The 27,995-nt window shown below is 43.2% G+C and overlaps 1 protein-coding gene and 1 long non-coding RNA gene across 6 annotated transcripts in view; one reads left to right on the top strand and one right to left on the bottom strand.

The window, feature by feature from the left end:
- LOC119651895 (GTP-binding protein 2) overlaps positions 1-27,995 on the top strand; it is a 60,226-nt gene that overhangs the window by 4,430 nt on the left and 27,801 nt on the right. Inside the window, exon 1 of one of the 5 annotated variants that reach the window (XM_038055721.1) lies at positions 8,917-9,362. The exons of 2 other annotated variants lie outside the window; for them this stretch is intronic. The gene's annotated coding sequence lies outside the window, so the exon portion shown is untranslated. Of the gene's footprint in view, positions 1-8,916; positions 9,363-18,341; positions 18,616-27,995 lie in introns of those variants that run through there. 2 more of the 5 variants (XM_038055718.1, XM_038055719.1) reach the window with 2 other exon arrangements.
- LOC119651898 lies at positions 16,416-27,963 on the bottom strand. The gene is made up of 3 exons (XR_005249504.1): positions 27,827-27,963; positions 27,652-27,765; positions 16,416-16,590 (listed from the first exon to the last, which is right to left on the bottom strand). It is a non-coding gene; the product is annotated as an uncharacterized LOC119651898 (long non-coding RNA).

The following is a 27,995-nucleotide window of genomic DNA, read 5'->3' on the forward strand; positions in this document are numbered from 1 at the left end:
CATTACGCCTTTTAGCAAGTCGATACAGATCTTGTTTGCTTCACGGTTGGCATTCTTATAAATTTTGCCAATTAGCAGGCGTTTTATCGTCGAGAAATTTGTGGTAGAGGCGTTTCTTTTCACGGACCTTCATTTCAACATCATCATTCCAAAGCCAAGTATCTCGGTTGATGTACCGCTGACCCGGTTTGGTGACCCCGAGGGTTGCAGAGGCCGCTTTGTGGATCGTGTCTTTCATTTGGTTCCATGATTCTTCGACATTCGTAATGGTCGGCAATCGTATGAGTGAGGTCGTTTCTTCTTTCTTCTCACCAAATCGCCACCATTTAATGCGTCGCTGGCCAGTGCGTTCCTCACGCTTTTTTAAGGTTTTGTGTAAACAAAATCTAATTGAAATCGATTCACTGTCTGTATGTCTGTCTGTCTACCACACGTACTTTCCTCCAAAGCGGCTAAACCGATCTGAACGAAATTTGGTGGACAGATGGGAACTATGAAATTCGACGTAAGCAGTCAATGACATAAATTTGCGTGGAGTTTAAAGAGGGGCTTCCCATACATGGGGATGTAAAAATTTGTTCATCCAATGTAGTCGTGTTGGGCATCAAAGGAAAGCTCTCAATTAGTACTTTCCGAAACTGATATTAATTGATAGCTTGGATGAGATCTAAGCCTCAAAATAAGTCCCATTCCGATATCTGCTCAAAAAAACAGTAATAGTATATTACCAACTTTTATAAATTGACTGAAAAACCCCCTTAAGTTCATCCTAGGAGTACTACACCGGCGTAAAGATCAGTATCGCGTATATAAATGCCAATCTGGCTATTAGTGTCAAAGTTATAGCAGTTCAAACTTATCAAATAAGATGCTAACGTCATAATTAATCAGAATAATTGACATTCGAGTGAAAAATTCCCTTCATGAAGAATCTACTTCTCCCCGGCCATTTTTATATCTATTGTAAATTGTCTTCTTCACATTTGTTAATAATATTGAACTCCTAGAGTGAAGCGATCAGATCAAATTATTGTTATTATGAAGATGTTTAAGATTTTGTGTGAAACAAATCTTTATTAAAATCGGTTCACACTCGATTTACTCTGAAACGGCAGAACCGATTGCCACAAATTTAATGAGAATATGTGGTCTGTGTGTCCCTTTACTTTTTTTGTTGAGTTTCAAGAGGGGACCCTATACATACGAAAGGGAGGTGTAATTTTTTTCCCCAGAATAGGGTCATGTGGGGTATCAGATCAAAGGACTCAATTAGTACTTTTCGAAATTGGTTCCATATTTGACACTGGGTGAGACAGGGGAGGGAGGGCTCAAAATATGACCCACAAAAAGTGTAACAGGTTTCGTTCTTAGAACCTATCCAACCGAAAAATATGAAAAAAAATCACAGCGGAGCATCTGTACGAAATCTAGGCCTCAGAATACATTCGGTTCCGATATCTGCACAAATAAAGTTAATAATAATATATTTCCACATTTTATAAATTTACCTGGCAACCCCCCTTATGTTCATTCCAGATGTACAAAATTCGGTATGGGGATGAGGGATAACAACAATTTGGTCAAGGTTGAAGAAAATCCAACTATTATTAACATAGTTATGGGGGGAAAAACTTTGCCATTTTTGTGAATTTCGTGCACTCTACAACCTAGATGACGTCATCATCACATATCAACTCGTCAATACCACAACGAAATGAGTTCTTATGAATGGGGTCGCAAAGAATTATTTTGTTTTGGTTTTTTAGTCATTTGTATATGAGTATCAATTACTCTGAACAGACATGTGTGTATATAGGTATATAGTATATGCGTGCCAATTAAGTTTGCCGGTAGTGTCTAATTCAGATAGATATATCTGTACATTAACCTGCCGTGTTTAATATACGTACTGTATATGTACATATGTATGCTTTTGCGCACGAAGTAAATCGGAAATATGGGTACGATCAATTTATATACGCGCATTTGTATGTACAGTATCCAGAAATAGGCAGTTTGTTTGTGAATGGGGAGGATAATACCTATGCTGTGATATGTACGTATGGCTTGTAGTTTGAAAAAATATGAAGGAATGTGTTGGATATGTAGCTATATACGGATAACGCATTGGTTCCACTCAGAAAGGGGTCGTCGAGTGAGTTGCCCCAAGAGCACTTGGCGCAGAACGGAGGTGGAACGCGGACGTCTCGGGAAGAGCTGAAGTGCATTTCAGGTAACCGCGAGTGGTAGCGCCTAGGTGCGGTTGACGCGTTATACGTTTGTGAGTTGGCTTCTCCGGTCGACGCAGTTCGCGATAAGTTTCTGTGCCTGCCCTATTTCTTTAAGGATGCAACATTATTCTGTATGTAGCTTTCTTCCGTTCCGGTGCTAGCTTACATCGTCGAACCAGACTTTTTTGCGGCTGAGAAAAAGTATATTTGTGTCCGTGTCAAGATAACCTTTTTCAAGTGGTTTTGAAGCTGTCGATGCTTCATCTCCAGCACCTCTGTTGACTGCGGTTATTGCAACATCCATTTCTTCTTTATAGATGTTACGGAGGGCTGTATTATGGATGACTTCAGTGTTAACTGTCACCTAATTGTCAGAGGGGATTCTTGGCAGTGTTGTTATTCAATCCCGGAGTACCAACGAGACAGTGATCGAAGTCTATATAGGTGGTTTTGGTTTGCTGGATGGCCACTATAATATATGGTCTAGTGGCTCTTCTTCGGGAAACCGGTCCCTGTTCAGCGCATTTCTTGTAAGGCTGTTACTACTAAGGGTACTGGCTAGCTGCTGGGCTGGGTTTCGGCCTTAAGTCGGCTGATGGCAAACGTTAGAAGTACTGCCTTTAGCAGGAGACATCTTTTCATGAATGCAGCGTAGTCCGTTTTGTCCTATGGCGCTCAGATTTCGGCTAATACTTTGACAAGGAGCTGATTCGCAATTGCCGTGTGAAAGTATAGAGACGGAGTAATGTTTGCCTGCTGCACATGTCAGAATCGATAGTGATGGTGGTCGCGGTAATGACTCTCGTTACCTTCCTTGCAAAGGAACGTAAAACGATTTACAAGTGCAAAGGAAGTTACGAATCCCTGGCTGTGTGTTCTGCAATGGAGGACAGCGCCGATCACATCTTTTTGCTTGTGAGAGGATGGGATTCATTTATCCGGGCAAGTTGTGTGAAAGATGCTCAGAGACGCTGACAAATGGACACGTTTTGCGCATTATGTCCAGGTTCTTGTTGCGAAAAGGAAAGAGTTCGACTGGTGCGGGACCGAATGGCAGGTGATTCTTTGTGCTAACAATTGCCTTTCTTTGGTGAAAGGAATTTCCTGACTTGCAGGCCCCTAGGGCGAGACTAGCCCAAAGTAATGTGTCAAATAGAGATATTTGGTTGGCATTCCGATGGTCTATCTTTACGTGTAAACAGATACACCTACTCTCCCTGAAAAAACGAGAATATTGGAACAATGGAAAAAAAGCACAACAAAAGCTCGGAATTAGAATCACTTATTCTAATTTCAGAGCGTGTTTGTTCTAATTTCCAGACTTTTCTAATTTCTGCAAGTTCCAATTATGGAGCGGCTACTGTACATATGTTTTGAAAGGGGGACGGTCAGCTGCTTTCATCTGTTAAAACTCGTTTCACTGCCATTATTTTTGTTAGTGTTGAACATGTTGGAAAATAAGGTGCATTGTCGGCATATGTTACTTTATTACTTCGAGAAAGGCAAATAAGCTGCAAAGGCACACTCAGAGATATTCGCTCAGAAATGATTTGCGCAGCGCTTAGCCCGCCGAGGTTGATTGGAATGATATTAAAGCACTAGTCGAGTAAGACTAGAAATTGAAGAGATTTTGGAGGCACATAAAGTAGGTTGTGGACCGGTTAAAGGCATTTGTAATAGCTTCGCTGCGTGTCCTCCCTTGATGTAGTTGTGCCGCACAAGCTGTCCAAAGAGAACCTGGTCATTCGTAGGTCCATCTGCAATTTACTTTTGAACCGTCAAGAAAGCGACCTGTTTCTGAAACGAATAGTGATTGGCGATGAACAGCTAATCATATATCAAAATATAGTGTGCAAGAGATCACGGTTAACCGCTGGTAAGCCGAAGAATACGACCCCGAAGGCCGCCCTGGATCCGAAGAAGATTTTATTATCCATATGAGAGAATCGTCAGGGTATACTATTTTGCGAACTACTCCCTCACGAAAAAACGGTCTATTGGAAGTTGGATCAAGCTTTGCATAAGAAATGCCAAGTATTAGTCAATCGCAAGGGTATCATGTTCCACCAAGAAAACGCTAGACCCAACACGACAATAATCACTCAACAAAAATTAGTAAAACTTGGCTGGAATGGCCCTGAGTTGGGGCTTAAGAATATACTCAAAGTCTTCCCTGCTTGTCGTAAAAGCCGACTAAAAGGGATAGAAATTTGTGGACTAGCAACTTACAAATTTTGAAACTTTATTGCTACTGTAACGAGGGTTCTAGAAATGCTCGAAATTCCAACGATATAAGCTGGATATTTTGAGTCCGAGCGAAGTAAAATGATGGGGCTCTGGAAAGTACTCTTCTCCCTCTTGCCGCATTTATGGCAATGTGTTTTTGTACTCTCGAATCACACGAATCCGGTGTCGAGTTTTTTCTCACGGTTACCGCAAGTCCCGCTCCCAAACCTTTCGATGGTCCTGTGAAAGACGTTAACAGCCGACTACTCGTCCACGGTGACGAACAACTGAAGAAGTGGAAAGAGCTCTTCACCGCGGGTCATAACCGTATCACATCCGGTGAGGTTCCCTTTCTTGTGGATGATATGGCCAATCACTGTGACATTCGAATAAGGACCGTTCTTCCAAGCAAAAGAGAAATTATTTTGCGCATCAATGCTCTCAAACGGTGTAAAGACGCTGAGCTTGACGGTCTCCTAGCAGCGTTTTGTATTACTGCACCTGCGGTTTCTGCAGATCTGCTACTTTCACTCGTATGGAAATCTAAAACCTTTCCCAGAGAATGGAAAAAGGGGATGATCATTAAGATTACAAAGAATGACACCCGTTTTGAATGTGACAATTGGAGAGTTATTAAAGAACATCTCGAATGTTTGATCGACGGAGAGCGGGCTGTTTTCCGCTCCGAATCCTCCTGCATTGGTACACATGAACACCCTACATATCATTTTGGAACAGTGTGTGGGGCTCAAATCTTCGCTGCATCTGCTTTTCATCGATTTCGGGAAAGCTTTCGACAGTGTGACCACGGAATACATCTGCCGTGCTCTACGTAGTAGGTTCATTCTATATATAGCTATTAACAGAGTGACATATGATGGCGCCAAATGTCACGAGGTCGGGCCACAGAACAGTACGGTACTCATCAGAGCTTGAATCACCTGACTTCCACGTGTTCCTTTTTCTGCAAAATTCCCTCAATGGAAAATCGTTCCCTTCGTTTTCCGCCTCCTAACTCCAAACCAAATGAAATTGTTACAGAGATGGAAAAAGGTCAATTATTGATTGAAATTCATCCTTTGTATGAAAAAAAAAAAACTTGCTTCATTTCATCCCTTAAAAACCGAACGAATATATGGATCCATTTAAGGCGTAGAGAGAAAACCCGGACCCGGGGTGAAAATTATGCTGAAAATCAGGACCGGGATGCGAATTATACGGACGTGGGGATATAGGGAATCATCATTATCAACGGCGCAACAACCGTTATCCGGTCTAGGCCTGCCTTAATAAGGAACTCCAGACATCCCGATTTTGCGCCGAGGGCCACCAATTCTGGCATCCTGACCCACGCCATCGCTCTATCTTAGGCAGGGTTTGCCTCGCCTTCTTTTTCTACCATAGATATTGCCCTTATAGACTTTCCGGGTGGGATCATCCTCATCCATACGGATTAAGTGACCCGCCCACCGTAACCTATTGAGCCGGATTTTATCCACAACCGGACGGTCATGGTATCGCTCATAGATTTCGTCATTGTGTAGGCTACGGAATCGTCCATCCTCATGTAGGGGGCCAAAAATTCTTCGGATGATTCTTCTCTCGAACGCGGCCAAGAGTTCGCAATTTTTCTTGCTAAGAACCCAAGTTTCCGAGGAATACATGAGGACTGGCAAGATCATAGTCTTGTACAGTAAGAGCTTTGACCCTATGGTGAGACGTTTCGAGCGGAACAGTCTTTGTAAGCTGAAATAGGCTCTGTTGGCTGACAACAACCGTGCGCGGATTTCATCATCGTAGTTGTTATCGGTTGTGATTTTCGACCCTAGATATGAGAAATTGTCAACGGTCTCAAAGTTGTATTCTAATATCCTTATTCTTCTTCGTGTTTTTGTTTGACCAGTGCGGTTTGATGTTGTTGGTTGATTCGTCTTCGGTACTGACGTTGCCACCATATATTTTGTCTTGCCTTCATTGATGTGCAGCCTAAGATCTCGCGCCAATCGCCGCCTGCTCGATCTGGATGAAGGCAGTTTGTACGTCTCGGGTGGTTCTTCCCATGATGTCGATATCGTCAGCATAGGCCAGTAGTTGGGTGGACTTGAAGAGGATCGTACGTCTTGCATTTACCTCAGCATCACGGATCACTTTCTCGAGAGCCAGGTTAAAGAGGGCATCCCCTTGTCGTAGACCGTTGTTGATGTCGAATGGTCTTCGGTATGGGCCAATAATGTTCTGGGCGTATGGCGCTATCCGGCCTAGCAAGATAGTGGAGAATATCTTATAGATGTTCGTTTTGAGTCTAGTCAGTCTTATTAGTTTCGTCGGGATACCGAATTCTCTCATGGCCGTGTACAGTTTTACCCTGGCTATGCTATCATAGGCGGCTTTAAAGTCGATGAATAGATGGTGCAACTGGTGTCCATATTCCAACAATTTTTCCATCGCTTGCCGCAGAGAGAAAATCTGATTTGTTGCTGATTTGCCTCGAGTGAAGCCTCTTTGGTATGGGCCAATGATGTTCTGGGCATATGGGGCTATCCGGCCTAGTAAGATAGTGGAGAATATCTTATAGATGGTACTCAGCAATGTGATACCTCTATAATTGCTGCACTGTGTGATATCTCCCTTTTTATGTATGAGACAGATAATGCCTCGTTGCCAATCGTCAGGCATTGATTCGCTGTCCCATACCTTGAGCACAAGTTGATCAAACACTTGGTGTAACTGGTCGCCTCCATATTTAACCAATTCGGCTGTAATTCCATCGGCTCCTGGCGACTTATGATTTTTTAGCCGGTGAATTGCACGGACTGTTTCTCCTAAACTTGGTGGTGGCAGTATTTGTCCGTCGTCTTCAGTTGGCGGGACCTCCAACTCGCCGATGTTCTGGTTGTTCAGTAGCTCATCAAAGTACTCAACCCATCGCTCTAATATGCGCATTCTGTCGGAAACCAGATTTCCCTCTTTGTCTCGGCAGGATGAGCATCGAGGTGTATAAGGCTTCACCCTGCTGACTTGTTGGTAAAACTTGCGCGCCTGGTGCGGTTGCTCCCTGTACTTTTCTAGTTCACAGACTTGTTGGTTCTCCCAGGCTTCCTTTTTCCGTTTGTGAAGTCGCTTCTCCGCTCGACGGAGTTCGTGATAAGTCTCTACGCGTGCCCGCGTTCTTTGAGAATGCAACATTACTCGGTATGCGGCATTCTTCCGTTCCGTTGCTAGCTTACATTCATCGTCAAACCAGCCGTTCCGACTCCTTTTGCGGCTGAGGCCAAGTAGATTTGTGGCCGTGTCCATGATAACGTTCTTCAGGTGGTTGTGAAGATCATTTGTTGATGCTTCATCTCCAGGTCCTCTGTTGACTGCGGTTATTGCGGCATCCATTTCCCTCTTATAGGTGTCGCGGAGGGCTGTGTTGTGGATGGCTTCAGTGTTCACTCTCACCTGATTGTCAGAGGGGATTCTAGGTGGTATTGTTATTCGAGCTCGGAGCACCATGCCAACGAGATAGTGATCCGAGTCTATATTGGCCCCCCTATATGTTCTAACATTCATCAAGGCTGAGAAGTGGCGGCGTTCGATCAACACGTGGTCAATTTGGTTGCAAGTGGTCCCGTCTAGAGAGGCCCATGTATGTTTGTGGACCGCTTTCCGCGCAAACCAGGTGCTTCCAACAACCATTTCTGTGACCCTGCTAATTGAATAGTCCGCAGTCCGTTATCATTTGTTTTTTCGTGTAAGCTATGGGAGCCAACGTATCGCCTGAATACTGGCTCCTTCCCTACTTGGCTGTTAAAATCCCCAAGTATGATTTTGATATCATATCTGGGACAGGCTTCGAAGGTTCGTTCTACTGCCTCGTAGAAGGTATCCTTCTCCGACTCTGCAGTCTCCTCTGTAGGGGCGTGAACGTTTATGAGGCTTATATTTCTAAACTTGCCTCGCAAGCGCAGAGTGCATAGCCGTTCGCTTATGTTTTCAAAGCCGATAACAGCAGGTTTCATTTTTTGGCTGACTAAGAAACCTACTCCGAGCATATGGTTTACTGGATGACCGCTATAATATATGGTGTAGTGGCTCTTCTCCATTAAACCGGTCCCTGTCCATCGCATCTCTTGCAACGCTGTTATATCAGCCCTATATTGGGACAGGGAATCGGCTAGCTGCTCATCAGCTTCATCTGTGTACAGAGAGCGCACGTTCCATGAGAAAATGCGCAAATCGTTATTCCGTTGTCGTTGTCGGGTCCGTCGTTTTAAAATCCGTCCTGTCCAAGGCTCCTGTTGTGGCTATAGCATATAGGGAATCCCTCTCTTTATTATATCACCTTAGGGCATAAATAAAATCGATAAAGTTTCTGTCTTCATCTATCGAGTATGAGTTTTACTTAAAATTCACAAAATAATATTTTTCTTGAGTTCTAGTCATTTTCTAGTTTGACTTAAAATTTCCTTAGGGAGGAATCTACCACTAAATCAATAGACATACAGACATTTGCTTCGTGCAGATCTTGAGCGACTTTACTGCATTTTGTTCATCAAAATAACAAATTTCATCAGCTTTCCTGCCTTTGAATCACTTTAGATGCAATTGTGAAATGGTTTCCCGAGTTTACAATCCGAGTAATCTGCAGTCACCCAAGTCAGTTTTCTTTTAACCGTCAATCGGTTGAGACAACAAAAACTTAAGATCGCTTCTGCGTAGTGTCGTGAATAAGAAATGTTCTTTTATCACCGGAGTGCAATTGCTATAAATAACCGGTTCAAACGTTTCTATATCTTTTCAAACGGGAATTACTTTGTATAGTGCGCCAAGTATATGTTCTGCTTGGAGGCCCTCGAGCACACAAGCAAACCTTTGTAGGCTGATAAAGGCTTCACACCCAGCGAGCGGGTAGGAAACGAGGTAATGTGATTGTTGTAGAATTAAATAAATATTATTTTTACCTTGAATTTTCTTATCGAATTTCATTGAGAAAGGTATTTGTGAAATTTGTAGAAAGCCTCGCTCCATTAAACAAGGAGGTCAATATTCAATTGTTAGGAGTCTATTCAAGTGAATGAAATTCCATTTCCATATGGTAACCATATTTTTTCAAGGGACTTGATCTACATTAAATTCAATGAATTTTTCTGACGCAATAAAAGCGCTTTCATTAAAAGAAATGACTCACTCATCGCATCTTCACCGAACTCATTCTTTAAAAGTGCTTTCCGATTTCTTGAGTCTCACACGCAAATACTATGAGCGTATGAGCGATGGTCTATATCCATTTCTCCTGTGAATAGCGGCTTAAGGATAAAAAATAGCACTTTCTAAAAACGCCACCAAAGGGCTGAAATTTCTTGCGGAATCAATGAATTAATAAAAATTGAAACTTCTTCACATTACGGATTACTTGAAGAGATTTTATCTGTTCCAATTTTTCCATACCCTATATTGCACTGTTAAGCCGCCGATTCTTGCTCTAAACTCACCGATGTAAAACAAATTAACTAATTATTACTAAGCTATTAGATGCTAATAATTTCTTGCCTTACCGAAAAAATGAAAAACTATTTAGTTGCTAATACTGGAGTTTTATATTGCCTTACCTCATATAAGACATCAAAGTTAGTTTCCTTTTCACAGGTACATCAGGCTTCTTGAGATACAGGCATACCTCGACTTATCACGTTAATTGGTTCCATGAAAGTGCGCTATAAGTCGAAAATGTGATAAGTCGAAGCGTAAGAAATGCATGCTCGTAGGCATAGGGTAAAGAAGAGTAGAATTCTTCGTTAATTGTCGCTTGTTGCTTATGAAGTACCAAAACTAACATTTCGCATATAACACCTATTAAGAATCAATTCAAAATACATCTAAAAATGTATACGTTTTAAGTTCATACTATCAAAATAAAGAGGGTTTATTCGAAAATATTATAAAAGTGCACATGTATATAAATATGAATATTTATGAGTCACTTCTCATCACTTGATGACAAATCACGATGAATCTCTGCTGAGGTTTGCAGTTGAGAAGCTGTCCCAGATGTTGACGGTTTGAAAAATTTAGTTAAAGTTGTCTGACTTGCTTTAAGCTTTCTCGATTTGTACAATTCCCGATAACATTCAACGCTTTTACTTATTGAAAAGGGCACCTTCTGCCATTGACTGCCTTCTTTCATTGTCTCGATCATCCTCCAAATACTCCAACGTCTTCTCAATGTGTTCCAAAAATTTGGAATTTTTTTTGGCTGGAAACTCTGTTTCTCCCTTGTCTGAATTTTGTTGCACCAATTCTGTGTCATCTGTTACAATATTCAACAATTCTTCGTTGGAAAGTGGCACTTCAGGAGTATTAATTACGTCAAATATATTCTCATCATCGATTTCGTCAAAGCCTATAGTTCTCGCAATCTCAAGAACCGCTTCTGGTCAGATTTTACGCCAGGCTTTGTTTATTGTGCCACTAGTTATCTCTTTCCAAGAAGCTTCGATATTTTCAACAGCCTTGAGAATATCAAAATCCCCATCTTTATCCAATGCTATTATATCATCTGTACATTCGACCACCTGCCTGAAAGTTCGACGCAGATAGTATGCTTTAAAGTTAGCAATTGCACGCGCCTAGAAACGGGACAATTTGTACCAACTGGTCCTCCAGGTTGGGGGTTGGGTAGGGCTGACAACCCTACACGGAAAACAACTTCCTACGAAGCCACAACAGGAGCCTCGGACAGGACGGATTACACAACGATGAACCCGGCAACGACAACGGAATAACGATTTGTGTATTTTCTCATGGAACGTGCGCTCCCTGTACAGAGATAAAGCTGCTGAGCAGCTAGCCGATACCCTGTCCCAATATAGTACTGATGGATCAGCGTTACAGGAGTTGCATTGGACAGGGACCGGTTTCCTGGAGAAGAGCCGCTACACCATATATTATAGTGGCCATCCAGTAAACCATGTGCTCGGAGTAAGTTTCTTAGTCAGCCAAAAAATGAAACCTACTGTTGTCGGCTTTGAAAACATAAGCGAATGGCTATGCACTCTGCGCTTGCGAGGCAAGTTTAGAAATATAAGCCTCATTAACGTTCACGCCCCTACAGAGGAGACTGCAGAGTCGGAGGAGGATACTTTCTACGAGACAGTAAAACGAACCCTCGAAGCCTGTTCCAGATATGATAATAAAATCATACTTGGGGATTTTAACAGCCAAGTAGGGAAGGAGTCCATATTGAGGCGATACGCTGGCTCCCATAGCTTACACCAAAATACAAATGATAACGGACTGCGGATTATTCAATTAGCAGTGTCACACGAAATGGTTTGCGCGGAAAGCGGTCCACAAACATACATGGCCCTCTCCAGACGGGATCACTTTCAACCAAATTGACCACGTGTTGATCGACCGCCGCCACCTCTCCGTCTTGATGAATGTCAGAACATATAGGGGGGCCAATGTAGGCTCGGATTATGACCTCGTTGGCATGGTGGTCCGAGCTCGAATAACAACACCACCCAGAATCCCGTCTGGCACAGCTCTTCGCAACACCTATAAGAGGGAAATGGATGCCGCAATAACCGCAGTCAACAGAGGGGGTGAAGCATCAACAAATGATCTTCACAACCACCTGCAGAACGTTATCATTGATAAGGCCACAAACATACTTGGACCCCAGCCGCAAAAAGGTCAGAATGGCTGGTTTGACGATGAATGTAAGCTAGCAACGGAACGAAAGAATGCCGCATACCGAGTAATGTTGCATTCTCAAAGAACGCGGGCACGCGCAGAGACTTATCACGAGCTCCGTCGAGCGGAGAAGCGACTTCACGGACGGAAAAAGGAAGCCTGGGAGAACAAAAAAGTCTGTGAACTAGAAAAGTACAGAGAGCAACCGCATAAAGGCGCGGAAGTTTTACTAACAAGTCAGCAGGATGAAGCCTTACACACCTCGGTGTTCATCCCGCCGAGACAAAGAGGGAAATCTGATTTCCAACAGAACGGGAATATTGGAGCGATGGGTTAAGTACTTTGATAAGCTACTGAACAACCAGAACATCGGCGAGTTGGAGGTCCCGCCAACTGAAGACGACGGACAAATACTTCCACCACCAAATATAGGAGAATCAGTCCGTGCAATTCATCGGCTAAAAAATCATAAATCACCAGGAGCCGACGAGCTCAAGGTATGGGTCAGCAAATCAATACATAAAAAGGGAGATATCACACAGTGCCGCAATTATAGAGGTATCATGTTGCTGAGTACCATCTATAAGATATTCTCCGCTATCTTGCTAGGCCGGATAGCCCCATACGCCCAGAACATCATTGGCCCATACCAAAGAGGCTTCACTCCAGGCAAATCAGAAACAGATCAGATTTTCTCTCTGTGGCAAGCGATGAAAAAACTATTGGAATATGGACACCAGTTGAACAATCTATTCATTGAATTTAAAGCCGCCTATCATAGCATAGCCAGGGTAAAATTGTCCACGGCCATGAGAGAATTCGGTATCCCGACGAAACTGGTAAGACTGACTAGGCTGACTCTGACCAATGTGCGAGGCGAGATAAAAGCAGTAGGATCACTCTCAAGACCATTCGACATCAACAACGGTCTACGACAAGGGGATGCCCTATCAGGCATCCTCTTTAACCTGGCTCTCGAGAAAGTGATCCGTGATGCTGAGGTAAATGCAAGAGGTGCGATCCTCTTTAAGTCCACCCAACTACTGGCCTATGCTGACGAGATCGACATCATGGAAAGAACCACCCGAGACGTACAAACTGCCTTCATCCAGATCGAGCAGGCGGCGCGAGATCTTGGGCTGCACATCAATGAAAGCAAGACAAAATATATAGTGGTAACGTCAGTACCGAAAACCAACCAACCAACAACATCAAACCGCACTGGTCAAACGGGAAGAATAAAAGTAGAACGAATACAACTTTGAGACCGTTGATAATTTCTCCTATCTAGGGTCGAAAATCACAACCGATAACAGCTACGATGATGAAATCCGCGCGTGGTTGTTGTCAGCCAACAGAGCCTATCTCAGCTTCCAAAAACTGTTCCGCTCGAAACGTTTCACCATAGGAGCAAAGCTCTTACTGTACAAGACTATGATCTTGCCAGTCCTCATGTCTTCCTCGGAAACTTGGGTTCTTAGCAAGAAAAATTGCGAACTCTTGGCCGCGTTCGAGAGAAGAATCTTCCGAAGAATTTTTGGCCCCCTACATGAGGATGGACGATTCCGTAGCCTACACAATGACGAAATCTATGAGCGATACCATGACCGTCAGGATGTGGATAAAATCTGACTCAACCGGCTATGGTGGGCGGGTCACTTAATCCGTACGGATGAGGATGATCCAGCCCGGAAAGTCTATAAGGAGACTATCTATGGTAGAAAAAAAAGGCGAGGCAGAGGTGGAGCGATGGCGTAGGTCAGGACGCCAGACAGCTTTTAGGGCTATCGAATTGGTGGACGTCGGCGCAAAACCGGGATGTCTGTAGTTCCTTATTAAGGCAGGCCTAGACCGGATACCGGTTGTTGCGCCGTTGATGATGATGGTGAATTACACTTTGGTCCCTGGGTTGAAGCAGGGAAGTAGTATTTGGCGGTAGGAAGACCACTTTCACATTTTCATCGCTGCGGTTGACAGTTGCAGGATGTCCATGAGTAATAGCAAAACCTTGTGCGATAAGTTGTTCTTCCTACAGTATTCTTTGACTCCTGGGCAAAATTCGTTTCTAAACCATTCAATGAATAACGCCGAAGTTACCCAAACCTTTTTATTATGTCTTCAAATAATTGGCAGCGAGGTTTTCGAAATATTTTTTAAGGCCCTTCTATTTTCCGAATGGTAGAGGCTTCAGTTTGAAATCGCCAACGGCATTTCTACCCAAAACAAGTGTAAGTCTGTCCTTGGAGACTTTGAAGCGTGGTGTTGTAGCTTCTTCCTTGGAAATACAGTCTGTCAAGTAAGAGCGTGGTCGACTTCGCCGACAGGTAATGGAAGATTTCGCTCTAATTCCTTCGTGAGCCTATAGAGGGAGGCTTTGTCCTTGATGCATTGTCAACAAAGATTCAGTTGTCGTTGATCTTTTGAAAGAGAATCACGTTAAACGCCATTAGTGCTAAGTACGCGTCGCGCTACGAGGCTGTGTTCCTTTGCATTCACCCGAAAGGTCCCAAAATGTCGCAATCAGCGGCTGCTAAATATATGAGAAAGTCGAAGGCATTTGTACAGAAGTGGACACAGCGATATAAAGTGACTAAAAATGTCAATGATTTACCAGAACATGGCTCGATAGGAAAAGTGAACAAAAAAATGAAGAAAGAATAGTGACTCTGTTTTCGCGGAATCCTGCTTTAACACTGCGGCAAGGACAAGCAAAATTAATGGCAAAAGGTTTAGATATATCCTACGAAACTATCCGAACCCATCTTTGTACTCATGATCTGAAATGGCGCAACACAATGACGAAGCCTCTGTTGACTGAAAAACATGTGACAAAGCGACTCGCTTGGGCGCATGAGAATATTGATAGAGATTTTGAAAATGTCATTTTTACTGATGAATGTTTTTTATGGGCACGTTCTGTCCTCCGCGAGCCTGGTCAACTTCCACCAATAGGCTTGTTCAGCGGACCGTAAAACATGGAATAAAGGTGCATCTTTGGGGCTGCTTCTCAAAGCAGGGATTCGGCCCTTTGCATCTCTTTACTGGCAACCTAAATGCCGAGAAAATGATAAAAATCTACAAAAAGGCTTTACTGCCATCTGCCAAACGATGGTTCATCACAAGAAATGAAGATTGGATTCTGCAGGAGGACAACGATCCTAAACACCGCAGCAAGATCTGTACTCAGTGGAAAACTCAATCTGGCATCGTTACATTGGATTGGCCGTCGCAGTCGCCCGATGCAAACCCTATTGAAAATGTGTGGGCATATATTAAACGGAAGCCTCGTGGAAGACGCACATACACTTTCAAGCAGTTGTCTTACGAAATTCGTCGGATCTGGAGATCCTTGCCACTAGAATACGCCGTCAAATTAGTAGAAAGCATGCCTCGGAGATGCCAGGCAATTATCGACGCCGGTGGTGAATGGACACATTATTGACCGAATTGCATCATTCTTTGTAATGGGTACAATGAATATATGAATATGAAAGTTTCATCAAATAAATTTTTTTATAAATTAACACGACCACGCTCTTACTTGACTTACTGTAAATGTGCGTGATAGTAAACGCTTCCAGTAAAGTCCTGTCTCATCGATATTAAAAACTTGTCTCACCAATAATACTTTTAAGCATGTCGGGAAATTTTTTCGCTTCTTCATAATCAGCACTAGCCGCTTCTCCAGTCGATTTTAAGTTATGCACACCAAATATTGATTTAAACTTGCCGAACCATCCTCGACATTAAATTCGAAGGCTTCGTTTTCACTTCTGATGGTATTGAACAAACTCTCCGCCTTTTCTTAGATGACTGCAGTTGAAAGCAATTTTCCGTCTTCTCTGTTTTGTTATTATGGTACTCCTGGTGAAAAAATACCTGCCTTAACATGCTTGCGAATTTTTCCCGCATTCCTTTTTATCTGTCTGATAGCACATGTCTTCAATCCTAATTAAACAGCAACTTGCGCGGCTCTCTCTCCTTCGCCCAAACGTTTAATTATTTCCATTTTTGTTTTTAAATTAATAACTTGCCTCTGCCTCTTCTTTTTAGGGAGCTATATCCTTTATCCATACTACTATGTGTGTTTTTTATCCTTTTTCTGTTCAAACAATTTTGTCGCTTAGAATATGAAGATCCGTTTAAAAATCCGTGATCCGTTTCTTATCAAGATTTAGTCGTTAATTTTTCACTCGAAATCAAACCAATATCGTATTGGGCGTCCTTTAGTATTAAATTCTACTACCAACATTGAATTAAAAATATAACGAGGCTTCTTTTATTTATGTGTCAGATAACTATGCACATAGTTGGATGGATTTCAATATTTGCAACGTCCGATCCTTTCAGGATTTATTTGAGCAGGGTGCTTACATGCAACGGATCCTTATCCAGTGTTATCCACTTGTTTGAACTTTCAGATCTATATTCAATACATATGTCCAAACGGCGCCTGTAATTAGAAGAAATATTTTAACTTGAACATATTGTGCACATTGCCTCCAATCCACTTTTATCTAAGCAGACGAATTCCGACAATGAAAGTGTTTAGAATTAAAAATATGTATGCACATAGTGCTAAAAATTGTGTGATAAGTCGAAGCAAAAATGTCGAAGTATGCTCCTTAATTTTTCGAGTGTTATAAGTTAAAAATGATATAAGTCGAGATATACCTGTATTTGTTTTCACTCTGTGGTGTAGTTAGTAATGGCATTGTCGCCCTACCATGATGTGCGATCCATCCACTCACACCTTTGCCTCCTCATCAACATCTCTACGGGTAATTGACTCGTACTCCGACAAAGTTCTTCGTTCGAAATTATATCAAATCAGAGGACCCAGATGACACGACGCTTACAAATGTTGTCGAAGGCTCGGTACTCTCGAATAACAATGGAGGGTACTTCCTATTTGCTACTCCTATATAACAACACAGAATGATCATTCGCACGAAGCAGTTTCAACTTGATGTTAGTGTTGAAATAATTACATTTCCAGACAAAGGAACGAACGCGGATCTAGCGCTGTTAATGCCACGTACGATACCAAGTTCGATGGATTCCGACTCTGCTTGCTTTCTTCCTGTCATTCTGACAGGATGCGAACGTGGCAGACTCCGCTTTGGGCATCTGATTCCTATGAGACTTTACCTGTATGCAGTGTATAACATTTCGCACCATCATATGTCCCTCTGACAATAGCGACTAGTCGCACCGCAATCCCCTTTTCTGTTCACGCTATTTTCACGGGAGAAATATTAAAGTTCCATTTATGACCAATCCACTTCTCCCCAGCCCTTTTTAAGGTTTTGTATAAAATAATCATCTTTCATTTGATACTCCACATGCATTAGGTGAAAACAATTTTACATCCCTCCTTTGCATGTGTGGAGAGCCCCCTTTAAACTATATTTTTTCTGTACATGTGGGATTTTATAGTTTCCATATGTCCACCAAATTTCGTTTGAATCGGTGTAGCGGTTTTGGAGAAAAGTGCGTGTAACAGACAGACGGGGGGTGAAGCGATTTCAATAAGGTTTTGTTTTATATTTATTATATAAAGCCTTGAAAATCCGGCATGGGTATGAATTGTATCGACCGAATATACCAATCGATCACTTTGTTTAGCGTTTCTGAGATATTATGTACATTATTGAACATAGGAAGTAATCCCTTGATGGAGTGTTGCCCTCTATGTTAACCTGTGGCCAAACTTTACAAAGAGGTTTGAAAATAGTCTCCGTGGATTTTTGATCACGCTGCAGTTGCTTTTCTTTTAAGTTTGTTCACTTTTGCTGAGGAGCATCAGCATTGACTTCCTGAACGACAAATCGCAAAAACGCCTTTAAACTCCTCTGATAAGAACTTTTTTGATAGCTTTTCATTCGCGTACCTCTTGCCATGAACAACATCTTTAAATCTTCTATGTATCTTCATGTCACCTATCACGTATACTCTAGACTGGAAGTTAATCCGGTATCTAGGTAGCATTTCTTTGAAGAGGAGTCTTCTATTGAGACAACGAGCATACATAAATGTGCTTGAAAGAAAATGCAGCCCTTAAACAGCTCGATTGCAGTTTGTACATTCAACCGACCAATTGCATCAGCTTTTCCACTTCATATGTGTATTGCATCACTTTATGAAACAATCTTGAAATAGTTCTCCCGAGTTTAATATCCAAGCAATGTGTAGTCATCCAAGTCAGTGTCATTTTAACCGCCAATCGGTTGAGACAACAAAAACTTAGATCATTTGTGTACAGTGTTATTAATAAGAAATGTTCTTTTCCCATCGGAGCGCAATTTCAATAAATAATCGATTAAAGCGTTTCTATATCTTTGCGGACGGAAATTATTTTGTAATAGCGCGATAAGTTATATTTTGCGGGGAAATCCCCATGACATGAGTAAATCTTCTTCGTAGTAGCAAACACAAAACATTTTTCACATTAAGTGAACATCGACATCGAGGTAAAGTTAGTATCATAAAGTTGAACTAATGTTGCTTTGTTGTTTTGTAAAATAACATTTTCTTATCGAATTTTATTGCGGAAGGTATTTAGAAGATTCATAGACGATCTTACCCAATTAAAAATAAGGTCAATGAGAAATTTTTAAGAGTGCTTACTAATCGTAGTGGAATATGCAAATGAAATTCCGTTCATAAGATTAAGAAGAGTTGATTTAATTTGAATTCGGCGGAACTATGAGCTAATCCCATAATTGTTCGTTGTCTTAACTTTAAGTCTAAACATACTCGATTACAGCAATCGCCAACACAACAATGAACCCGATTATTAGTTATAATCGGAAAATTTGGTATATTACGGTGGTCAGCAATTTCATCAACTTTGGGTGAAATTTCACTATCCTGTTTCCTTCCGGAGAAGCGACTTCACGGACGGAAAAAGGACGCCTGGGAGAAGCAACAAGTCTGTGAACTAGAAAAGTACGGGGAGCAACCGCACCAGGCGCGCAAATTTTACCAACAAGTCAGCAGGATGAAGCCTTATACACCTCGATGTTCATTCTGCCGAGACAAAGAGGGAAATCTGATTTCCGACAGAATGGGCGAGTTTGAGGTCCCACCAACTGAAAACGACGGACAAATACTGCCGCCACCAAGTATAGGAGAAACAGCCCGTTCAATTTATCGGCTTAAGAATCATAAGTCGCCAGGAGCCGATGGAATTACAGCCGAATTAGTTAAATATGGAGGCGACCAGTTACATCAAGTGGTTCATCAACTTGTGCTGAAGGTATGGGACAGCGAATCAATGCAACGATTGGCAATGAGGCATTATCTGTCTCATACATAAAACAGGAGATATCACATAGTGCAGCAATTATAGAGGTATCACGTTGCTGAATACCATCTATAAGATATTCTCCGCTATCTTGCTAGGCCGGATAGCCCCATACGCCCAGAACATCATTGGCCCATACCAAAGAGGCTTCACTCCAGGCAAATCAGTAACAGATCAGATTTTCCCTCTGCGGCAAGCAATGGAAAAACTGTTGGAATATGGACAACAGTTACACCATCTATTCATCGACTTTAAAGCCGACTATGATCGCATAGCCAGGGTAAAACTGAACACCGCCATGAGAGAATTCGGTATCCCGACGTAATTGATAAGACTGACTAGGCTGACCAATGTGCGAGGCCAGATAAAAGCAGCAGAATCACTCTCAAGACCATTCGACATCAACAACGGTCTACGACAAGGGGATGCCCTATCATGCGTCCTCTTTAACCTGGCCCTCGAGAAAGTGATCTGTGATGCTGAGGTAAATGCAAGAGGTACGATCCTCTTGAAGTCCACCCAACTACTGGCCTATGCTGACGAGATCGACATCATGGGAGGAACCACCCGAGACGTACAAACTGCCTTCATCCAGTTCGAGCAGGCGGCGCAAGATCTTGGGCTGCACATCAATGAAAGCAAGACAAAATATATGGTGGCAACGTCAGCACCGAAGACGAATCAACCAACAACATCAAACCGCACTGGTCAAACACGAAGAAGAATAAGGATAGGAGAATACAACTTTGAGACCGTTGACAATTTCTTCTATCTAGGGTCGAAAATCACAACCGATAACAACTACGATGATGAAATCCGCGCACGGTTGTTGTCAGCCAACAGAGCCTATTTCAGCTTACAAAGACTGTTCCGCTCGAAACGTCTCACCATAGGGTCAAAGCTCTTACTGTACAAGACTATGATCTTGCCAGTCCTCATGTATTCCTCGGAAACTTGGGTTCTTAGCAAGAAAAATTGCGAACTCTTGGCCGCGTTCGAGAGAAGAATCATCCGAAGAATTTTTGGCCCCCTACATGAGGATGGACGATTCCGTAGCCTACACAATGACGAAATCTATGAGCGATACCATGACCGTCAGGATGTGGATAAAATCTGACTCAACCGGCTATGGTGGGCGGGTCACTTAATCCGTACGGATGAGGATGATCCAGCCCGGAAAGTCTATAAGGAGACTATCTATGGTAGAAAAAGAAGACGAGGCAGACCCTGCCTAAGATGGAGCCATGGTGTAGGTCAGTACATCAGACAGCTTTTAGGTATATCGAATTGGTGGACCTCGGCGTAAAACCGGGATGTCTGGAGTTCCTTATTAAGGCAGGCCTAGACCGGATACCGATTGTTGCGCCGTTGATGATGATGATGATGGAAGCTTTTCGGATCACGTACTGTATTCCTCATAGTCAGCTATGTTGAAATGGTGCTTCAAATAGCATGCTAAAAATTGATCCGGAACAGGGAATAGTAAATTAAAAATTATTCAATCGTCAAGATCCTCCTTGTGTGGAATGTTTTAACGTAAGAAATAGACACTAATCAGGAAGATTAGTCTTAACCTGCATGAATCTGCTTTTTGAGGAACCATAAAACATGTCCTAGATTGTCGTAGATTTCGGTTCTTGGATATTGTGGTTTTCGAATATCTGCACAGATTGGGGCGGATCTTTCTAGATAATTCGTACTAGAGGTCGCATAATCCTTTCTTGCAATTCTAATTGCATAAATTCTCCATTTGCAAAATAAAACAAAGTTACAGTAGCTCAAAACTGTCTTTATCTTGTAAATTTACAACCCGAAGTACTAAATCTGACATGCTAAATGCATATTCATAACGGGCTACGTACAAATGGGATAGTTCTACACTCAAATATACTCACAGAAGAAACAAACAAAACCTTTCATACCTGAAGCGCCCAGCTTCCGGTTTCTCGACTTGTCTTCTATAATAAACATTTTTACATTACTTGACAACATTTCGTTATTAAACATCTAAAATAAAGACAGTAAATACTAATATCTCTATTATTGATTCCTCCAAAGTACAATTTTTTGTTTTAACTCATCACTTCATCAGTACAAAGCAGTAGCTGATGAAAGGAATAAGTTGCTGTCGAACGACAGTTAAAACTAAAAATTATAGTTTCAAGGAAACTACCCCTTGTCTATCAGTTTTAGGCTAGACTACAAATAGCAGATAAAAAGCTAACATCTCTATTGTTTCCATCTTTTTTTTTTTTTTTGAATCCTGCCCAATTGGAGCATAAGTTAACGATTTTCGAATTTCAAGGTGGCTTGTAGAAAAACAAGTGGGAATAATTATTCCTGAAAACGTTAACCAATATTTTATCCGTTTTGTATATCACGATATCAAATGAAAGTACGTAACCAAAGTGTGCCTATATTGAGAATTGTTTTATTGCTAAATAAATTTGATTCTGTATCTAACCTAATCTGCTGATACGTTACTGAATTTTGAACGAGGCAGCATCCCCGATTGATCACATCCACTTCGAAAGCATCCCTTTAACCTCAGATAATGTTGACCTTTCAGACTAATTAAGGTATCGAAATAGAGCGAATAGAGCCAGAAATGCGGTGCCCAACGTCATCTGAGGCTAAATGGATATTTTCCGAACCGTCGTAGAATAGATTTGAAGTCAATTTAATTCCAAGTTAACTAAAGAGAAATGTCACCATAATTCGCATCGCAATGAGGGTGTACTATTCGATATTTTCCATTTGATGATATATTTGTTGAAAAATTGTTCACTTTACTTCTCCTTCATAAGAAGCCTCTTCAGCCTGACGCAAACGCAAGATCGTTTCATTAAGGGGGTCATCCTGTATGAAGGCTGTTTTTTTTTGGCTTTTTTTAGAAATTTTTTGTTAAGAACTGGGTAAAGATACAAATACGAATTTTTCACCATAGATTTACTAATCTCTTGAGCGTACATAGTAATTTTTCCAGCCCGATCGCAGAGTTCGTTATCGAAATACAGAGCAATTTATACACCCATCTCCAAAAAAGGTGTTTTTTGCTGCCACGCCAGAGGGCGCGGCGATCATCTTTAACGTACAGACTTAATTACAGTCCGCATACTAGGATTATTAAAAAATATTAAAAGCTAAATTTTTGGTGGCCTGTTAAACTTTTTTTTGTGAATTTTGGAATTTTTTCACGACTTCTTCAATGAATTAAAAAAAACCACTGAATGAATCGCAATTATCCTAGTTCGGGGACCGTAGAAATATGTTCTGATTAAGTCGTGAAAATTTCAAAGAAATTCGTTGGTTAGATTTTGGGCTATGGTGGCAGCCAATTTTCAACATGCAGTTTCGAGAAAAACGCATTTAGAAAGTAGAATGCGATTTTTGGCCATAAAACCTTAACTGACCATTAATCTGCTATACTTAATCCATAAACCTTAGGTTTCTTCAAGAAACACATGTACAGCCTTGGCTTCAATTCTTGCCCTTTTAGCGAAATCATTCGAACGTCATTCGGGCCGATAAATACGAACTTTATTACGGCGATCGACATAAATCTAACATGTGACATATCATGTGTTTAACACTATAATTACCGAACGACTCCTAATATTAAAATATCACTTTTCTCATATATTCTACACTATATCTAGATGCAATTGGTTCCGCGGATCTGACACACGAGATGACCCTCTTAATTGCTTCTTTTTGGTAGTCGAGATTCGTCGCGGTACTCTAAAAGAAATACGAATAGTCCCTTAATCGAGATCATTCCTTGTGGCGCAAGGCGCGAAAGCAAACGGGAACATACCGGAATGGCGTTCGTTACGCTCGGGGAACGAATAAATGAACTGTGCAAGTTCATCAAGGAGAGGCGGAATATCCACCAAAATATTCGAGCCTTGATAAGAGGCATTAAATTGTCTTATATCAGGGCACTCGAAGAAAAGAATTCCCAAGCGTCAGTTGGCAAGGTCACAAGGGAAACGCAGGTGACGCCTCCCCGTGATAAAGCAGGCGCGAAGACAGGAAAACGGGCTAGAGACGGTACCAGCGAGCCTTTTGGACCACAGCAAGTCCCGAAGAAGAAAAAATCCTCTTCACCAAAGAAGGCGGAACCGGCGAGAGTACCCGCGAAAGTCGGTAATCTCACGATTGCAGCCACACCACCTACAAAAGTGGAAAAAACCATCGCCCGGAGGCCCGAACAATGGACTAAGGTGAGCAACAAGAGGCAAAAGGACAAAAAGAAGCTCCGCCCGGAAATAATAATTATTTCCAAGAAGGGAAATATGTCCTATGCCGACATCCTCCGAAAGGTGAAGTCAGACCCGGAATTGAAGGATTTGGGGGATAATGTGAGCCGTATTAGGCGAACACAGAAAGGGGATCTGATGCTGGAGTTAAGTAAATCCGCCGACAAGTCGGCCGATAACTTCCGCGGGAAGGTGGAAAGTGTACTTGGAGAGGAAGCTGAGGTAAGGGCTCGGAAACAGGAGATAGTGGTTGAGTGCAAGGACCTAGATGAAGTCACCTCACGGGAGGACATCTGTGCTGCGCTAAAGCAGCAGTTCAACCTTGGCGATATAGACCAGAGTGCCATAAAAAGGATGAAAAAGGCATATGGTGGCACACAGACCGCTATTATTGGTTTGCCGGCGGAATCAGCTATTAAGTTGATTACCGCGGGCAAGGTAAGAGTAGGTTGGGTCGTGTGCGGGCTCAGGGAACAAATCTCTCTAAAGAGATGCTTCAGATGCCTCGATTTCGGCCATTTTGCGGCGGCATGCACTAGCCAGCATGATAGGTCGAGGAGTTGCGGGAAGTGTGGGGAAGAGGGCCACCTCATCAAAGATTGCACTGGAGATCCACGGTGTATGTTATGTAGTGGGAAAGAGGGTGTGGACGGCCGGCATATTGCGGGAAGCAGCAGATGTCCGGTATATAGGAGGGAGCTGAACCGCACAGGAAAATGAGATTGATACAAATCAATCTCAATCACTGTGAGGCAGCTCAGGACCTGCTCTCCCAAACCATTCGAGAGTCGAATGTCGATGTTGCGGTTATTTGCGAGCCGTACAGAAACTACGGCGGTGCGACTTGGGCGGTGGATGCGACTGGCAACGCGGCAATCTGGGCGTGCGGAAGACAGGCCATTCAGGAAGTCATGGCCCCCCCGGCAGCCGGTTTTATAAGGACGAAGGTCAACTGTGTCCATATTTACAGCTGCTACGCTCCTCCTAGTGCAACTGTAGCACAATATGAGGAGATGTTAGACAGTCTGGTGTTGGATGCTAGAGACCGCAGCCCTAAAATCATTGCGGGCGATTTCAACGCGTGGGCCCTGGAGTGGGGAAGCCAATCGACGAACACCAGAGGTCAAATTCTGTTGGAGTCATTTGCGGAGCTGGACATCGTGCTGGCCAACGTTGGATGCGTGCCCACCTTTCGAGGAAGAGGGTCGGGTTCGATCGTTGACCTGACATTTGTTAGCACTTCACTGGTGAGGGGGATGGCTTGGCAAGTGAGTGAGCACTACACCCACAGTGACCACCAGGCCATCTTCCTCCACATTGGGAACCGGGGAAGCAGTCAACGACGCTCTGGAGGTGGAAAGGCTAAGGCGGTTGGCTGGTCTATCGGAGCTTTCGACGAGGAGACATTCCTGGCCGCATTGGAGGGAGCCCATGATCCGGATGGAACAGCGGTGGAAAGGGTCACACAGCTGTCTCAGCGTGTAACCGAAGCATGCGACGCTACGATGCCACGACGACGTTTGCACCACGGTAAGAGGCCAAACTACTGGTGGAACACGGAGATCGCTGCCTTGAGATCCTCTTGTCTCCGAGCGAGAAGACTTTCCCACAGGACAAGAGGAAGGCCGGAGCACCAGGAGCGTGAGGAGGAATACAGGGATATGCGAAGCAACCTTAAGAAGGCCATTCGGAGAAGCAAGCGGGAATACTACCAGAAGCTCTGCATGGAGGCTAATACGAATCCGTGGGGTACAGCCTACCAAGTTGTAATGAAGAAGATCCGCGGGCGAAAATCACCTCAGGTGACATGCCCACGGCTCTTGTTGCAAATAATTGCAACTCTTTTCCCGCAGCAGGAGCAGGACGAAAGAGAACCCCAACTGGCAGCTCAGCAGGACGTCTTCTCGATCCCTGATGTTACCGAAGAGGAACTTTGGGAAATCTGCAGACGTATTGGGGACAGCAAGGCTCCGGGATTGGACGGAATTCCGAACGGGGCTCTGAAGGTGGCGGTCAAGGCCAGACCAAGGTGGTTCGCAAGCACATTCGAATCGTGCATGGCGGAAGGAGTGTTTCCCGCCCAGTGGAAGAGGCAGAAACTGGTCTTGCTACCGAAGCCTCGAAAACCACCCGGCGTGTTCCTAGCTACTTGGCTCGGCTCATCGAGAGTTACTTTTCGGATAGACTTCTCTGGTACGAGACGGACGACGGGCCGAAGGAGTACATTGTGACAGCAGGTGTGCCTCAAGGTTCTGTATTGGGACCGCTGCTGTAGAACATAATGTACGACGGAGTGCTTGGCCTTCACGTGCCGGAGGAGACAACGCTGATTGGTTTTGCGGACGACTTGGCGGTAGTTGCAATTGCAAAGCATCCCGAGGACGTGGAGCTTTATGCAAATGAAGCCATTCATACCATCAAGTCATGGTTACGAATGGCCAAGCTGGACCTGGTGGACGAAAAGGCGGAGGCGGTCCTCATTACCAACCGTAGGAAGAACAACACGGTTACCATCCGGGTTGGTAATCGTGAGGTCGTCTCAAAATCGGTTGTCAAATACCTGGGGGTGATGATCGATACCAAGCTGAGTTTCAAGGGACACTTGGATTATGCGCGAGAAAAGGCAGCAAATGCCAGCTCATCCCTTGCAAGGATGATGCCTAACGTGGGAGGGCCGAAGTGTAGTCGCAGGCTACTCATCGCGGGAGTGGTGAGGTCGATCCTGCTATACGCGGCCCCTGTCTGGGCGGGAGCGTTGAACCACGCTGTCAACCGGAGGAAGATATGTTCGGCATACCGGCCAATTGCGCTAAGGGTGTGCAGCGTCTTTAGGACGGCGTCGACGGAGGCAGTGTGTGTTATCGCAGGAATGATCCCTATAGATCTTCTAGCGAGCGAGGCACACTGGCTCTACGAAAAACGGAAGGCAAATCCAGCCGAGGTGAATGCGGATTTCCGAAAAGCCATCAGGAGAGAGTTGTGTGGCAAGTGGCAACAACGATGGGATAACTCCGACAAGGGCAGGTGGACCCATACATTGATCCCGTGTATCGAGAAATGGGTCAACCGAAAGCACGGAGAATTGAATTACCACCTGACACAGTTCCTTACGGGACACGGTGGCTATAGGAAGTACTTGCATCGCTTCGAGTTGGACGAGTCTCCCAACTGTCCTGAATGTGGTGCTACACTCGAGGACCCGGAGCACGTTATGTTCCATTGTCCCAGATTTCTGCAGCAGAAAAGGAGGTTGAACAGCATCTTAGGGGCGGACATCGAGCCCTCCAACCTGGTGGAAGAGATGTTGAAGTCGGAGGAAAACTGGATGGAGGTAAATGAGGCAGTAGCCGTGGTGCAGACAAAACTCCTGGAGTTGTATCGAGCTCGGAAGGCGGCGCGACGGAGACGTGACATGGACGAGCTGGTATAGCGAACCAGAGCCTCCCCCGCGAAGTAATACTTCACGGTGGTCCCGCGGGGAGGGGCGGAAGAGTGGGCGTGGTTTTAGTGGGTGTGAATCCCACACACTGCTGCAACCTGGCGCAGCAGCGTCTTTCTAAGATTTCCACCTCCATCCATATTAAAAAAAAAAAAAATTGCTTCCCTGACATTCCATAGTTTCATGCTCCTATCGAATCTCTTGACAATAACTTGACCAACACATTAGTAAATGTCTGCGACAGATGAGGGGGGGGAGTAAATTACATATCTTTTCTTTTATTTTATATATCGTAAGAGACAGAATTATATATGTAGAAAATGTACTATAAAAGAAGCCAACGTATTTTTTAAATCTTATAACAAACAAAAAATGAATCTCTCAAAAACAATCATCTTTTGAAATTAATTAAATATTTACAACGTTGAATCAACGTCTGGCTTGATTTGTTATTATTTTAATTACATATCATACTGATGTTCGATATTTTGTCGATTGTCTCACCTTTACATTTGAAATTCATGTAGGAAATTAAGATTCATTTCGTACCTACAATAGCGTAACCTTAGATACGAGTAGTAAACTAGACCCGAACAAATCACTATGACAGGATATCTACTGTTGGAACACAATAAAATTTCAGATATTAATCTATCGGCTAAAAGAGTTTGTTACTCACCAAAGGCGATGATTTGGCAAGAAAATGTTCTTTCCACACAAAACAACACGAGCATTTTATCTACTCCAAGTTGACGGGTAAAATCCACCAGATAACGCTATTCTTATTTGCGGAGAAAGCAATTGATGACAACGAAGTTATTCGTATATATTTGATTATCTATTTGATG

This window comes from Hermetia illucens, chromosome 3 (assembly GCF_905115235.1).
Source record: "Hermetia illucens chromosome 3, iHerIll2.2.curated.20191125, whole genome shotgun sequence".
NCBI classification, from domain to species: domain Eukaryota; kingdom Metazoa; phylum Arthropoda; class Insecta; order Diptera; family Stratiomyidae; genus Hermetia; species Hermetia illucens.